Source organism: Odontesthes bonariensis, chromosome 12 (genome assembly GCF_027942865.1).
Source record: "Odontesthes bonariensis isolate fOdoBon6 chromosome 12, fOdoBon6.hap1, whole genome shotgun sequence".
NCBI classification, from domain to species: Eukaryota; Metazoa; Chordata; class Actinopteri; order Atheriniformes; family Atherinopsidae; genus Odontesthes; species Odontesthes bonariensis.
The window spans coordinates 21372280-21388474 of record NC_134517.1 but is presented as its reverse complement, the minus strand read 5'-3'; the positions used below and the strand labels follow the sequence as shown (position 1 = coordinate 21388474).

At 39.4% G+C, this 16195-nt stretch overlaps 1 protein-coding gene across 1 annotated transcript in view; it reads right to left on the bottom strand.

Annotated features, from left to right (window-relative positions):
* The window catches only part of atp5mc3a (ATP synthase membrane subunit c locus 3a), a 28643-nt gene extending 17491 nt beyond the window's left edge, over nt 1-11152 (bottom strand). The window contains exon 1 of the mRNA XM_075479643.1: nt 11142-11152. The gene's annotated coding sequence lies outside the window, so the exon portion shown is untranslated. The remainder of the gene's footprint in view (nt 1-11141) is intronic.
* Nucleotides 11153-16195: the final 5043 nt, after the last annotated feature.

Below are 16195 nucleotides of genomic sequence, written 5' to 3'. Positions count from 1 at the left end.
GAAATTTAACATAGCAGCACAAAACACAAAGTAAGCCTGGAAATGTGTTGGAACTTCTTAAGATTAATAAGAGCACAACATTGACACGAGAATATTTTTTGCTCCACAGTTGAAGGTTTACATGGCTCTCTCCAGTACTTTGTTGTATTGTGTAGTGTCAAGTACAAACCATGATCCGCCTTGTACTGAGCTTTTGGTGTTGGTCGGCGCAGAGTACTGATCCAAAACCAGAGTTATAAATTAACAAGCTGTAATGCTGTGAAGAAAAGGGAGATGATTTTTATATGTGTCAGCCTTGACTTAAACATTGTTTTCAACTCTCTGTAAAACAAAAGAAAGAGCAAAAAAAACATGAATTCATATAAGATAATGTACACAATGTTACTGAACAATTAATTATTATCAAAATGAGTGATAACCTTTAAAAAAAAAAAACGTTCATGAATTTGAACCAAATTAAAACAGGACGCAAAATTAAAAGCGAAAGTAAAGAAATGTGTAACTGAATTGAACATATTAGCCTTATTGATACAGTTGTCTTCTTTTTTTTGACCCAGAAGAAAATTGCTGGGACGCTTTCATTTAAAAGCTTCTTATCAACATGGAAACCTTTCCTATTGACTTGCCGTACAGAATAATCTTGAAGTAGTCTCAGCTTTTAACCATCAGCTTCTCAAATCTGCTACTATCAGAGGCACATTTGGAGTAATTCCAGACAGATAGGCGCCTTGATGGAACACATGGATGTGCAGCTTCACCAACGCAAAAACACACAAGGCCTTTTAATCTTTCTTAAATCAAGACTGCCACAAAATCAAAGGTATTGGTCAGCTAGTTCTAAGGGTGTACATGGTTTTTAAAGTTAAAACTACAACAAAAGACTATTCTAAATAATAAAGTAACCCCAGAATAAGAGATTTACACTATATCAGAAGAAATCGTGGCCACTAAAGGAATCAATTTTTGACATTTCACCCCTATCTATAAGGAGTTCACTGACCCTGACTCTTAGATTTACAGCCCTCAACAGCCTCTATCAAAGTGTTGTCAGCAACACATTTTGTTGAAAGTTTTAGTGTAACACATTGCTGATCATGACATGTATGGATTTAATGGGCCCTTGAGCCACCTTTATATATCTCATATCGTTCGAACAGGATAAATATCTGAGCTCTGGGTGTAATAACACAGAAGGAGATTTGTGGATGAGACCGCCATTTCTAATCTTAGATCTATTAAATTGCTTCTGAATGAATCATCAAAGCTGTTGATGTCACCGAGGGCTTGTTAGCTGGATCCTGGAGTCAATAACAATTTCTGTTGGGGTATGTAGGAATGGCCTCAAACAAAATCTTTTTATGGACAATTATAATGTCCTTGAATGAAAAACAATATACTAAGTTATCACGATTAATATGTATTTACATGTTCATCTCCAAAAAAGCTTTAACCGTTTAAGGTTTGGTACCTCAGCTCGAGATTCTTCTGGAAGAGCAGCAAAGAGATATGGTCCAAACAAAGACAAAAACAGCTAGAGTATGGTAACGGCTTTTTCAAGAACAAACACAACCGGGTTTCCTTTGTGAAATCCAAGGAAAGAAAAGTATTTGAGCTGTGGATTCCTTCTAAAACAGCAGACATGGCTTCTTCCACTGAGGTGAGAGGCTGTTCAGTTAGCCCAGGGAGAGGGATCATGAGTACAATATTGACTTTAAATTACAGCAATAGCTGCTGCTCATGCTGTCTCAGGACTGCATTGTGGATCAAACGCAAAGATCAGGCCAGGATTAGGGGAAAGCCACTTACAAGCACAAAGCCGCATTTGCTGCGGCAGCAGACACTCTCGCACAGCACCCCCCAAATCTCCCACTAAGCTCTCCCCCGCCTCGCAACTTGTAACACACAGACCTTATACTCCTCTAATTTGGATTTCAAAGCTACAACTGATTACAAAACAAAATTATCTAAACTCAAGGCGTAGGGTTGGCTGGTTGTGTGTGGACTTTGCATGGATCTGTTCTGCGGACGAGAGTCTGGCAGCATTTCCTTCCTGATTCTCAAGTTTGCCATACAGGACTCAGCCATATTCTTGTGACACCCTCTAAGTGGGCTTTTATTTTCCTTTTCTTGGCAGTTAAACACAAATAACAGTAAGGATGATGTGCTGGGAATCATCGTGCCCAGGGAGGAGTGCAGGACATGACTGCTGTGATAAATGATCATACCTTGTGCCTTGTGTGACAAAGAAACTGCAGCACAATCTGCATGTGCTCCATCCTCTCGCCATCATTAGGTGTAATTGGGACTCACGATGAGGCATGTTCTTTTTTCCACGGTGGAAGTATCTGGAATGAAGCTTCTGTACCCTAACAGCACAAGCTACAGACGGGAGACAGGTCCAGGCCACTGCTACACCAATGATATCTTGTAATAATGTCACACTCCTGGCCTAAATGGAGGCTCAACATATATGTGCATGTGTGAAAATTCCCTAAAGCCGAATGTCACACCAGGTCTGTTGTCATGTCAGACTACTCATTTTGATGTCAACACAGGGGTCGTTATTGGCATCTGTCTGAGGAAACCAGAGCACGTTCCTCCACTATAAACACACTGCTGATTACAGTGCTGCTCATTAGCTATAATGGGGATGCATGTGGAATTTACAGCATTGTGTAACAAGGTTAAAACAGACTCATGAATCGTAGTATTTATACAGCAGATCCTGCAGCGCTATTATTCATCATTAGGGATATCCAAACAGCACAGTATATACATTAAGTCTTGACTAAACTGGAATAGCAATCTCTAATGTGGAGTGGTAAATGTGTGTCCTTGTTGCCCCTGTTTCTCGGTGAAATATTCCAAATCCCCATATGCACTCTTCTAACGTGGCGGAGTAAGTTCTGGCAGCAGCAAAAACACAAAGTCTTTGTTTCATGACCTCAGTCTGTATATCCTTTCCCCTCCTTTGAATCAAAGCCCCCCACACCATCTTTAGCATTTAGAATTAATTGCACAGTTATCCTCAAATTAATTCCTAACTGTTTTACAACACACAGAGAGAAAAGGGCAAACCAATTATTATTCTGTTTTCACCTTACAGAGGGGGATATTATGCAAATGATCCTCTCTACATGAGAAGGAAAAGGGGCTTTATTTTCCTCAGCAGATGCTGCCTAGACAGTCTAGCGTTCTATGGGGGACAGGAAGTGGGGATGCTGTGAAGATCTGATCGCTCCACCTGGCTTCCTACTGACTCCATATCTGAGCAATCATAGAAAACACTCTGATTAATTATTTATTTCAAAGAATTGTTTTTTCTACATCTCACACTGGACAACTAAGGTTAAAAGGAATGTTCTAAGCGATGTCTGGAAGCATTTTACAACTTCTTTGCTTACAAGGTGTTTCTTGATGGAAGACAAAGTCCCTCGGCTAGGCAGCCCTGCAAGATATTTTATTTGCTTCTTTCCCAGGAAATGAATAGATTGAGCAGCAAGCCTGAGAGCCAGACACACCGATGTGACAGGACAGCAATGAGCAATACTGGGTTTCAAAGAGGACAGGGGGCATCTCACCTCCCTGGGATGCTCTGCACTTTTGACCACAGCGAGTGTTTATTAATCTGAGACCTTGAGACCTCAGAGAAGTTGCTAAATAAAAACTTAAACAAATACATGCAACATTTCCAACTTCTTAACAGTCAAGAGCCATGATGCTTTGTGAGCTGATTTAGAACCAGCTTCTTCTTCCAAGGTGGAACAAACAAAGGCTTTAATGAGCTGTAATGATGAGTTGAGGTCAAAGCGCTTATCATCTTTACAAATCAGGAGAAGACGTGCTCATGGAAATAAGCTCCCATGAATATCCATCATCACCTCAAAAAACTGCATGCAGTGGCACAGCTCCAGGTGCTCGAGCAAATTGGGCTTTTCGACGTGGAATGGATCAAATGTCGGCTCAATATCCATTATTCTCTCTAACCGTGATCTGCTGCAGCTCTGTGAGTGGGTGAGGGTAATTGTGTACCTCATTGTGTTTGTGTTTGGACCTAACTTAATCATGATGTCAGACTGTTAATAAAAGGTTATTAAAGGAACAAAGATCCAGGTTTTACATATGTTTGGCAGGGGAGGTCTTAGGAACCCCTGTCTCTGAGGTAAACACGGGCCCTCATGACAAATGATGCTCATGCTGAGATCAGATAGTTAACAAGAGATCCCCTTATTAACCAGGTCTGCATAGATAATTGGCACTTGAGCCTCACATTTTGAATCTGGCCTGAGCAGTGTCATTTATCAAGAACCCGAGCACGCTGTCACGGCTCCATAATAAGCTGTGGTAACTGATGAATCAAGATTAAGCGGCTAGATTGAGAATGAAGGAGGAGAAAACAGGCCACAGGCATGTTGCAAGGACATAGCTTGATATTCATAAAAGGTAAATGGTGTTATTCTTGACAGAGTGGGGAGACAGAGTGAGTTAGAGAATTCACGCAGACTTGGAAAGTTAAAAAAAAATAAAAATTTGTGACGTGTGCACATGTTTGAGTAATCATTGGAAATCCGCAAAAATGAAAAAACATCTCCAGCTTTTTAGAATTTTGGAAGATTTTGCTGATTTTCTTAAAAAAATACGGCAATTCACTTCTTTTTTTTGTAAGTATAAGAAACTCGCAGATTAATTGAGAATTAGAATCATTGCAGTGTAAAGAAAGCGTAGCTCTTATTTGCCACGCCATCATAAGTCTCATAAGTATGACTTATGAGACTGAAATATATCTCACTGTTGCCTTGGGTTCAGTATTAGCTATTGTTCTCAGTAAGACCAATCTGCTGTCATTATACAGTTTAATTGGCATTAGCTAAACAATACAGATGCTCATTATGGCTATTACAGCTGCCAAAATATATCAAGCAAAAGAAAGAAAGTACATAACAATAGCTCATTAGAGTAACAAAATTAGCTGCAATTATTTCAGACTCACTGGTCTCCAGGTTTGTTGCTGGTAATGTAGTATGGAGTGTGTGTTGGGTGTGTGTTCGCCAACCCTTCGTTTATCTCACTAGTATATAAGTGCAGTTAATTACAGATGATGAGCTGGTGATCAGCTGCAGGTATGGGAGCCACCTCAGGCCTCGCCCAGCCGTCCACCTCCAGTACTCCCCTGCTCTGTCAGGCATGTTTGGCAGCGTCTTCTTTCCCTAAGTCTCCAGCTGTCCAGTGGGGTGCGCCAAGTCACAGCAGGAGTGCGTGCCTCTCCATCTATGGCCGATCTCTTTCTAGGAGTGTGAGGTGTGAGATGTGTGTGTTTAAGGAGAGTGAAGGGGGATGAAAGGAGGGTGGGTGGTGTGGGGGGGTGTCCTCTCTGTACTCGCATTACTCACTAGCAGACGGTGCATGCTGCCAGCACCCAGCATGTCCGCCCACACGCCCCTGCCCTGTCGGTTAGACCTCACGGTTGGAGGAGATGATGGAGAGAATCTGGGATCTAGGAGGGGGGTGGATCCAGAGGAATCTGAGAGGCAAAGAAAGACAGAAGCCCAGAAGCTCCATCCCACAAGCCGAGCCTCGGACAGCCCGACCTGATATGGTAGTCTGACTCTCCTTGTTGGGTTTCTTTTGGGGGGGGTGGGGTGCAGGCAGGGTGTTACTGTGAAATAACAGCTGAGTGATTTGCTTAGTTTTGTGCTATCGATCCACCTTAAAACCGCATTACGCTTTCTACAGGCATCTTTTTTAGCAAAGGGGCTTAAAGTTAGTTTTGATGTAGACCATTAAGTTGAAAATGATCAATTTTCATTAAAAATCCCACGGAAAACTTAACATTTAGCAGCCTGACTAACTTTACAAGAGTAATATATATAAAAAGGACATTTGGATCTGAAGAAATAAATACCTGTAGAGTGTGACTGAAGTGCAAACACAACTTTACTCTATATATCTGTTCAGAGTATCAAAATGTTGTCAGATCTAGTAAAATAGGCAACTCCTCGCATACAAAGAAAAGATGACAAAATTTATATCCATCTTTATGATGTGAAAAGAAAGCTGAGTGAAGCTGAACTGCATCAGAGTATCCATATTAAATGCTTGGAAGAAACAACCCCCCCCCCAAAAAAAAACAAACAAGAACTGCATCCGATAATGGTAACCGTCAGCAGTGGAACAAATTCTCAACAATATATCCTCATCCAAATATAAATAACTAGGACTCATCACCATCAGTTGGAATTTCTTTCATGTGCCCACAGGGGGCTCTAGTGTACCACAGATTTTACTGCCTAGAGTCTGTTAACTGCAGCTCAGAGACCACAGCTACTGATTGTGTCAATGGTGGACCTTTTGAACTGCTGTATTATACGATTGATACAAACATTAACCAAGCTTATGCACGAATAACAATATAAGCAGGCTTTAATGTGCAAATTAAATGCAAAATGGGGTAAAAGTAGTAAAAAACAAATAGAAATGTCCTCATAATGTGAAGCTACATTGCAAAGAAGAGGTCCAAAAAACAGAGAATACACACATATATATACATATATATATATATATATAAATGTATATATATGTGTGTGTGTGTGTGTGTGCATGCGTGAGCGAGAGTGTGTGTGTGTGCGCATGTCTGTATGAAATTCCAAGGTGGTGAACAGTACTTGATGAGCTAGCTCTGGAGACCTCTGAATTTTAATGATGTTGGAGATGATATTGTGTGTCCTTCAGCTTGTTATACTGACACAAGCACTCCATAAATCATCATACCTAGCTATCGTAAAATCAATACCAAACTGCTACCTCAGCGCTAACCCGTAATAAGTTTTTCAGCCATCTAACAGCTTAAACTTTGCTGTAATGCCGTTCGACCTATAGGTTAAGATCAGAGCATGCTTAATTTGTTTTGTAATAGAGACTTTCTAATCCTTAATGAAGCGCCTATTAGGAAGGCTTTTGTTGGCACATTGGTGATCAGTTGGTGGAACAGCCACTGCAATTAAGTTTGAATCTTTGTCCTGAAGCGAAAAAAGGAAAAAAAGAAAACAAAAAAAGGAAGGTGGAAAAAAAAGGAAGCTTGAGTGGTCAATAAATGTTAATCCAGTCAGAACTCGTCTGCCTTTGAACAGGACTCATGCTGGTTTTTTTTCACATGCACTTGTTATATCCTTCCCCTAAGAGAAGCCATCCCTTAAGAATACTACCACTGATCCTGAGACCAGAGTACCACTCACTAATAGGAGCCCATGTGTAAGCAATATTGTCCACATTAAATACATTATTAGTGGGCTTTGTGTAAAACATAAGCCATAAATACATCCAGAGAAATAAACGGAAGACGTTTGTCCACAGGAGAGCTGAAATAATGGGACTGCCTTTAGGTTAATAGTAATAAAGCTAAATTAGTGCTTTATGGCTGAGCTGAGCAATTTATTGCTACTGTTATTTTTGTCTTCTTTCTGCACCAAAATCATGCTCGGATGCTTTGTCAAAACAACCGAGATGCAAATAACAAAAAAAGCAACACAAAATGACAAGCCTCATGTAACCTTGTAGGGTTGCGTTTTTTTTCAGAATGATCGCTATAACTGGGGCAGTATTTCCGAGACTCACAACATATGTAAAAGCCTTTGCACAAGAGAGAAGCCATTGCCACAATTTCTGAAGCGTAAACAGCTTATGAAAGTCAAATGGATGTGTGGCATAATCTGACACGGCGAGTCGCTGCTTCAAAAAACAGCCCTAACAAACCACGAATCCAGACAACAACGACAATGGTAGCATGTTTTTAAACGCTCCACAGGTGATGGAGTTGTAATATCGCCAGTTTGTAAGACAACAGATGAAATAAGTCTGGTATTTTTCCATGACAACATATCCTTGCTTTTCGCTTTTCCACAAAAACTGCTAATGAACAAGAATATGACAAAGAGCAATCAAATTCCAGACTGCCAGCTTTCCATTTACACACCAGTGGGTGTAGTATTAAAAGGCTATCACAGGTCACCACTCGGAAATTTCAAGTGTGAAAGATTAAGCATTAGAGTGACTTGGCACAACCAGCAGCTTGTTACTCGTGGGTTTAGCTTTAGATAGTTTTTGGTAATACTGACTTTGGCTGTGATTTACACACAGCACGAGGTGGTAACCGGTTGTCAGAGGTCTTGCTGGCTGACACTGAAACATCTGTGTTTTAGGATCTGTTGCTGATTACGCAGCAGACAAGGCAGAAAACGTATGATGGCGCCTCGACAAAAAGAGAAATATTTGACTTTCACAATAACAATGGGATTTCTAATAAAACGCCAAGTAAAAGTGCGAACTGATGGGTTTGATAACAGAGAAAAATATCTTAGTCCTGTCTTTTAAAAATTGTTCTTTTTTAAAAGATAAACAATAAACGGATAAATCTTTATGCCTGAGAGTGAGCTTCCCTGTCTTCGCCTGTTTCGTATGCAAACATGTCACTCAGCCAGCATAGTCAGTATTTTTTTTACTCAAAATGAGTTTGTAACAGAGGTCATTTCAAACATTTAGCATATATATATATATATATATATATATATATACACACACACATATATATATATACATATACACACACATATATATATATATATACAGGAAAGAAATGTTGGCTTGAAGATATTTAGCTCTCGATTAACCCACTTTTCCTACAGTTTTATTTGCACAGGATTACCGTCCTCTGATTAATTTCTTCCACTCTGAAATGAAAAATTCCCATCACAGGCCCATTTATTTCTGTCCCTAAAAAAAACACTAAATAACTATTTCTCTTGAATATTTTCTGGTTGGATCCTGACTAACACAAAACTGCTTCTGAATCCTCTGGAGAGTCATTGTGACTAAGCGTGACATTTAATTTGGTTTATTTTCAACGACAAAAAAAGCACCCAAAAAAAACAAATAACTGGGAAGTGCTTTTTTTCTTTCCATATTTACCATCTAGGTTTTATTTTAACCAGATAGTAATGCTAAGTTTGATTCATTGATATGCATCAATCCAACAATATAGCACCATAAATATATCGACCTGCAATCTAGTTTTTGCCACATCCTCGGTCTTTGATCTGCTTGTGGGTCAACAAGCATAATTGAATAAAAAGATGTAAAAATTTTTTTTTGCAGGTCAGTTTTATTTTAATTTTGGGTTAAATTGAAGCAGCTTGGTGTCTTATATGTCCGTCAGAGGCCTCCCGTGTGTGCTCTGCGAGGGCTGTTAGGAACTAGCGAGGCCAGAGTGGAGCAGGGAGTGAGGGGAGGAGAGGATTTTCACTTAGGGCCAGAATTTGGATTCGTCAGTGTGGGTGGGTCGGGTCATCTTCCGCGTGACCTGCCACCACTGACGTTGCTCTAAAAAGTGCATTCTGACCCCTGTGCTGAGCTGTCGTCTCGCACTGTCACAAGTTTGACTTCTCTAAATGGAGACCTCTTACTATTGTGTCATGGATCTATTTCTGGTGTCTGCATGCACAAATTGCAGTCTATTATCCTGATGAATATAATGACTTTACACAAAGCTAATGTTAAAAAAAAAAAAAAAAAAGTACAACTAGGAAATTTTAAGAGGACAATTCTAGTTGTAAGAATAATCCAAGAAAAACAACTGAGCTTGAAAAACATAACGATGCTTTTTAATTTAACCCACAGAGCAGCATCGAAAATACACGTGTAGTTTTTCACAATTGTATGATCTGCCAAAAAGTCCAGTCTCGCCCTTTGTTGAGCATCTACGGTGAAAAAGGCTTAGATAATAAAGGTCTCTTCATGATGAGGCTCCTGCACACAAAGCAACAAGACAAAAAAAACAACTTAAGAAAAGATATCTATCAGAAGGTGGGAATTACATTGCCCTGTGCTGGTGTGGGAAAAATGAAGCAGGCATTTCTGAGCTCGCCGGCAACATAACCTTCAGAAACATCCTATTTTTCATTAGAGTTGTGTCAGCCAGCTACGCCTTTAATAACATTCATCCCCGTACCAAGGAGAGGATAACTCAAGCTTTAGGCACATAATGAATGGGAGAACAGGCCCTGGTGCTGTTTAGAACAGGAGGGCTTGCCAAACAGGCAGAGCTGCACTGCTGCACTCGTGGCAAGCCTTTCATAGCACGGCATCCTTCTGTATTAACGCAATGCAAATGAACAGTCAGAGGCTTCCTGAGGTGGTTCACTAATGTGGCTCTGTTAATTACTGTCATTAAAGGAAGGGCGAGGAGAAAGTACTAACAAGCCACCATCCTCATGATCTCTGCATTTGAAAGTCATCTTGGGCGATAAAAACATGTCACAACACTGATAAGAAAATTGCAAATTGCTAAATTTGCTGACAGAGTGGAAAAATTTCTGCTGACTCTGAACAGGCTGCCAGTGATGGATGCATTCTTGACACAGTCTTGGTGTTTAGACTCAAGAAATAATGAGTATCAATGTCCCGGCCGTGGAATAGGCAAAGACAAAAGATCGCTGTGTGGGTTTAATTAAGGGAAGTAGAGGCGGGAGCAGCTTTCAAACAGAGTGACCCAACATGATTGGGTTCTTATAGCTCGGCAAATGCAACCCAGAGATATATTTGTACAGCATGTTCTGGTTTATGTATACAACATAATGTTTGAATAAAGGATGTGTGAGGCTCTCTGAATAAGGGCAGTTTTGTTTAAAGAACAGTTGAATTGGTTTTCACGGCATCATTACAACCGGGGGGTGTGGGCACTCATTGTTTCCACAGTCAAGTAAAGTATTTTGTTTTACAAATGCCCTCCAGCAATTCACACTTCCTACATCAGAGGGGGGAGTAAAAAAAATGTTTCTCATACTTCAGAGAGCAAACCAAAATATACCCTATTATGTCTGTGATGCATCAAATCCCTGGTGTGGCCGTGAATTTAGTTTCTCCTGTAAAACTGGAGGGTGACACGGTCAATATATTCAACACACAAGGCCACTTCCAGGCTAATATGGAGGACTTTTCTCTCCTTTTTGCCTCTCTGTCTCAGCTTCACTTTCTCACTCTCATTCCCTTCTCTGTTTTTCAAACGTCTGTGCTGTTGAGGACAAATCAAAAGCTCTATTTTACTAATGTAACACTGAGCAGACTGTGAGGTGGCTGTGGGGATAATGAGGGACTGCAGAGATGTGAAAGAGACAGGCTGAAATGGATAATTAGGACAGAAAGTTTCCGCGATGCCAATGACACTCTGCAGGAAATAGGATCATTAAGTTCTATATGAAATCGCTCTACAGTGTATCTGTATAAAATCGCTCGTCCTATTCATTCTTTTCATTACAACTTTTCATTTCATTATGACCAAGTTCTGTTTAACTCAAGGTGCAGCCCTTACCTCTGTTTAAGAGAAATGTCAAAATGTAGGTACTTTAACTAGCTTTATAACTACCTGTGAATATATTTTGCATAATTACGGCTTTGACCTGCCAAAGAAATACACGACTGCGTCTCGTACTTTTGCTCGGCTGCCCATTATTACTTATTCTGCAAACCCAGCGGCCTCGTTGTGAAATGTCGGCATCAGGGATGAAAGCTGTGGTGACATGTGTATGAAAAGGATAGGAGTATTTCATACTGCACCAGAGAGTCTGATGCAGGCAAACTGGATAATAAGCTGCAATAGCTGTTAAAAGGTGTTTGAGGGAGATATCATACGATGTTGCTCTATTATGATTAGATTTCTCCTTGACAATATGAAAAGATCAAATCAATATCTACTGAGATTTTTATGATCCACAAGCCGCCCCCATCCTGTTTCTCCATCTCTAAGGCTCTGTTGAGAGGACATGATCTGACATTACCACAGCAACATCACCGCATTTCTCTGCTTCTGTTTAAATATGTGTAACTTCAGTTAGGGAAATGCTTAACAAAATTACCTGCATTTTGGATTTGCCTCCAAATGTTTCTTTTTGGGTATTGATGACAGGACCCATTGTGTTCACTTTAAAGCAATTCAATTAAGAGTCATTAGTCCTCTGAGTGATTACCAGTGGCCTATCAATAAAGAGAAAGGACACACTAATTAAAGGGCATTTAAATGTTTGTCAGAGCAGACTAATGGGGAGAAACACAGCATTTAAAACCCAGTTTGGAGGAAAATATCCTTGCACAGCAAATGACCAACGTCACATGTTGACTTTGCTCTCTGCATATTCCCTTTATAGACACATGTACGGTAATGGATCCCACAGGAATACTAAAATGTGATCATACAACAGTCGCCAAGAAGCCAACAGCAATGCTAAAAAGCAGATAAACATTGCGATGCTTAAGCTAGGAAAAAGGAAAACGACAGACACACGAGAGAACTGATGTAAAATCATGATAGGTATTTATAGCAAATATGTGAAGTTGAATATTCCACTAAAAGGAGGATGTGGATTATCTTTCATTTTTAATTGACTGTCAGCATTGTGCATCTTTGACTTCATTGTATTAAAGATGGATAGGCACTTTCACTGCCTATGATGAAGTTAATTCCATTCTTAGATGAATTATAGCTGTTTAATCAAGGAAAGGTGCTTTCCTTGATATAATATGTTGCTGCTTTTCTTATCCACACACAGTTTTATCCAATGGAAATCATCAGAGTAGAAATTAGAGATACTCTGTATATCGGCTAAACAGATAAAAAATGTTTTGTAAGATACACATTCAAAAGCAGCACATCCTATGTTATTATAAACCACGCAAAATAGCATTTGTACAGTTCACAGGATCATATCATTTACATATTTATTTTTATTAAATATGTAATATGGCTTATTAGCCATATAAGGACAATCTACCTCAACAAAGTTGAGAAGCCTGCTTTGTGTTAACATAGCGAGAGAGGTATTGATTAAAGTATGATAAGAAAAAAATCCACTCCCATGGCAGAGTCTTCACAACTATGATTAAATACGCTGTTAGTTAGGACTTGTATCTCAGGCAGAAGCCAACTGTGTTCATTTATAAGCGGCAAAATTGCTCTCCCGCTATTGTATTATCAGAGAGTTCAACATTTCTAAAATGCAAGCAATGGTATTTTTCATATTGACGAATGTTTGTAGTCCACAACAAGCCCTTATTTTGGAAATAACTTTGAATTTTCTCAAATTTTCCAAACGTGATCAGAGGTATTGGATAACACCGTTACACAGGTCATGACATGCGGTGGCTGTTCATTGTTTGTCAAACACTGGCGTGAGGTAAAAGATTACAGGTGAGATGACAAAAAAGACAAAGAAGAAAAAAAACCTTCAGTGGGGAAACTTTCCTGTACAGAAAAAAAAAAAGTAGGGAAACTTTGAAGAATCCTTCAGGGGACCAATAGCAGCAGCAGTGGGAAAAAAAGCACAGTTAGATCATTTAGGATCAGTTGAATGAATTTCAAAATTCAGTCCACATAATAGTTGGTATCTAAATCTAATTTCACTTCGGAGTTGCTCTATTACCAAATTAAATGTTTTCTGAAAACAAAGCGAAAAGAAAATCAAACAAAGAAATGAGAACACAACAAATACTTAGATTTTTTTTTCCTATTCTTTTTTAAGATTGTATCTAAGCTCCAGATCTCCAAGTCTCCATTCTTGCTAATGTACAACTCTATTTTCACTTGATTTATTACCTCAATAAACATTTTCAGGTTTTTATGGTCATTGTTGCTAGCTTCAAATCTTCTCAAAATACAGTTTGATGCTTATTTTCATAAATGATGCTCTAATTTTGTATAAAACAGATGATAAAGTAAGGTATGCTCTCGGCTGGGGCTACGTTGTGATTGATAAATCGCTGACATATGATACAATGTATTATGTTTCTGCGGTTCTCAGCCCTGTCCACCTCTCACATCTCATTTTAAAGAAACAAAATTCTGAACTCTCGTCTTCAGAATGATAACTGACAAACCACTTGAGGATTTTGACAATTCTTTACACAGTTTATGTTTTTCTGTGCATCAATTAGATCAGTGTATCAAAACCTATTGAGCATCTTGCAATTCATAAAAAAACGAAATTGATCCAGCTCCGCGTCGAAATGGAATGGGTACCAAGTTATGCATAATGTGGCCAGGTATTAATGTTGAAGACAAATGAAGGGACAAACAGCACTGAAAATTTAAGAGGGTAACAAGATTCTAACAGAGGGATATAAAGGAACAATGTGAATGATTTGGTGATATCTGGCGGTGCAGTTGCAAATTTCAACCAACTGAATACTCAATGCCTTACCCTCAGCTTCACACTTGCAGTGGAAACATTATTGACAGCTAAAAATGCAAAAAGCATTTCTCCACAGGCAGTGTTTGGTTTATCTGTTGCTGTAGAAACTTGTCAAAGCAAAACGACAAACTCGAAAGAGGAGGAATCACAAGGCCTGTAGATAAAAAAGAATAAACTGCTCATCTCAAGGTATAACAGAAAGACGGTGATTCTTACTTTCACAGGATTCGACACTATATAAAACATAGTAATGAATATGAGACTGCATTTCTGCCCACATACCACATGAAATGTGACACACAGAAACTTTTTATTTTCAGAATTACATCCTGTTCTTGCTGCATAAAACCTTAAAGTTTTTCAGCAACAGGACCAGAGCTTGTGATTTTTTTCTAAATTCCTGTAAATACCAAAGAAGCGATGTTTCAATATGAAATATAATAAAGCTGCATGTGACAAACAGTGAAATACCCATATAAATATCCAAAGTAAAATATTGGATATTTTCCCATATGATTAAATGACCAAACCACACAATGGTTGAACTTATCTCACGCAAATATAACTGAAAATACTTGTACTGTGCACAGGCAGAACTTTGTGAAACTCATACTGAAGCATCATATTGAATTTCATGCCCAGATGATTAGAATGTATGAAATTCACCTTTAATTTGCACAACCTTATTTTGGGAACAGCATCAGATATGCTGTAGGGAACATTCTCACGTAAAGATTAAAAATGTCAGTCATTATCGATCCATCCTAGCTGAAATATTGGGTCTGAATTAGGTCTGAGGCAACTGAATGAGAATGTTATGTATACGCCACAAACTTAAGCCCTTGTCTGTTATGCTGCTCAGTGCCTCTCATTGTCTTAGCTGTCTTTCTCTAACCACAGTGAGGAGTTTGATGCCTTTTGATATGAGTGGAACCTCACTTAAAAATCAAAATGAAGAATGTGAAGTTTAAAGTCGGATTTAAAAGCAATCATGACATGAAGCTTTGTCATATCTGTGTCAAACTTGTCCGTTATGACCCTTAATAACAACTATGACACACTCTGAAAAATAGATGATCAAGTTTGCATGCCAACTGCGTTCCTGTGTTTTTTGCATCACAACCAAAACAACTGTGAAAAATGCCCCCTTGGTCTGACTTTTATTCCTGCACCTTATTCCCAATGTCATTCATTTGCCACTGAAGGTAACAGGCCTTTTCCACTTGGTGCCTTGTAACGGCAGACCTTTAATAGCCATTTCCCGGTGTGGCGAGAGGAGAGAGGGGGAACATGTTTATTTGTGTGTCTGCACATGCTTCTCCAGCGATTCTCTCTGCTCCACTCACCCAACTGCTGGCTGGAGGAGTGATTCATGGGCCTGACAGATGCCTGGTGCAGCTGGATCTGTCCTTGATCATCCCAAAAGCCTGGACAGCACTGTCATTCACCATTGCCCAAATTATCTCTGTATTGACTGCAGAACCCTCTGTGACAGCGCTGTAATGGCTAATTACCCAGGATGCTTTGGGTACTTTTAAACCCCAGAGTGTTCTCTGGCTGTCTTGCCATGCGGCTGCTGCTGCTACCGTATTGTGTCGTTGTGAGGACCACTGTTTTCTGTGCCCCACCTGAGCTCTGCAGCCTGGAGGTCCCAGAGAGAAACGTCAAGAGAAACAAAGGCACAAAATCCTCTTTTCCCTAAATTATACAATGACAAGAAAGTAACAAAACAATTTTCTTGGGTTGTCATTCAGAGACAAACAGAGTCTAACATAAGGATATGTGAACAAAAATGTCTGTTTATGGTTTGTCTGTTTCTTTCTCCTTCTCCATGTGTCAAGGGAATTACTTAAGAAACACAGTTAATGATCAAAATCTGTCTAATGATGGCAGAAAAATTAGCTTGTTCAAATCTTTCTTAGTTTTTAATTATGACAGAGTGCCTTATCTTGAAAACATGCTAC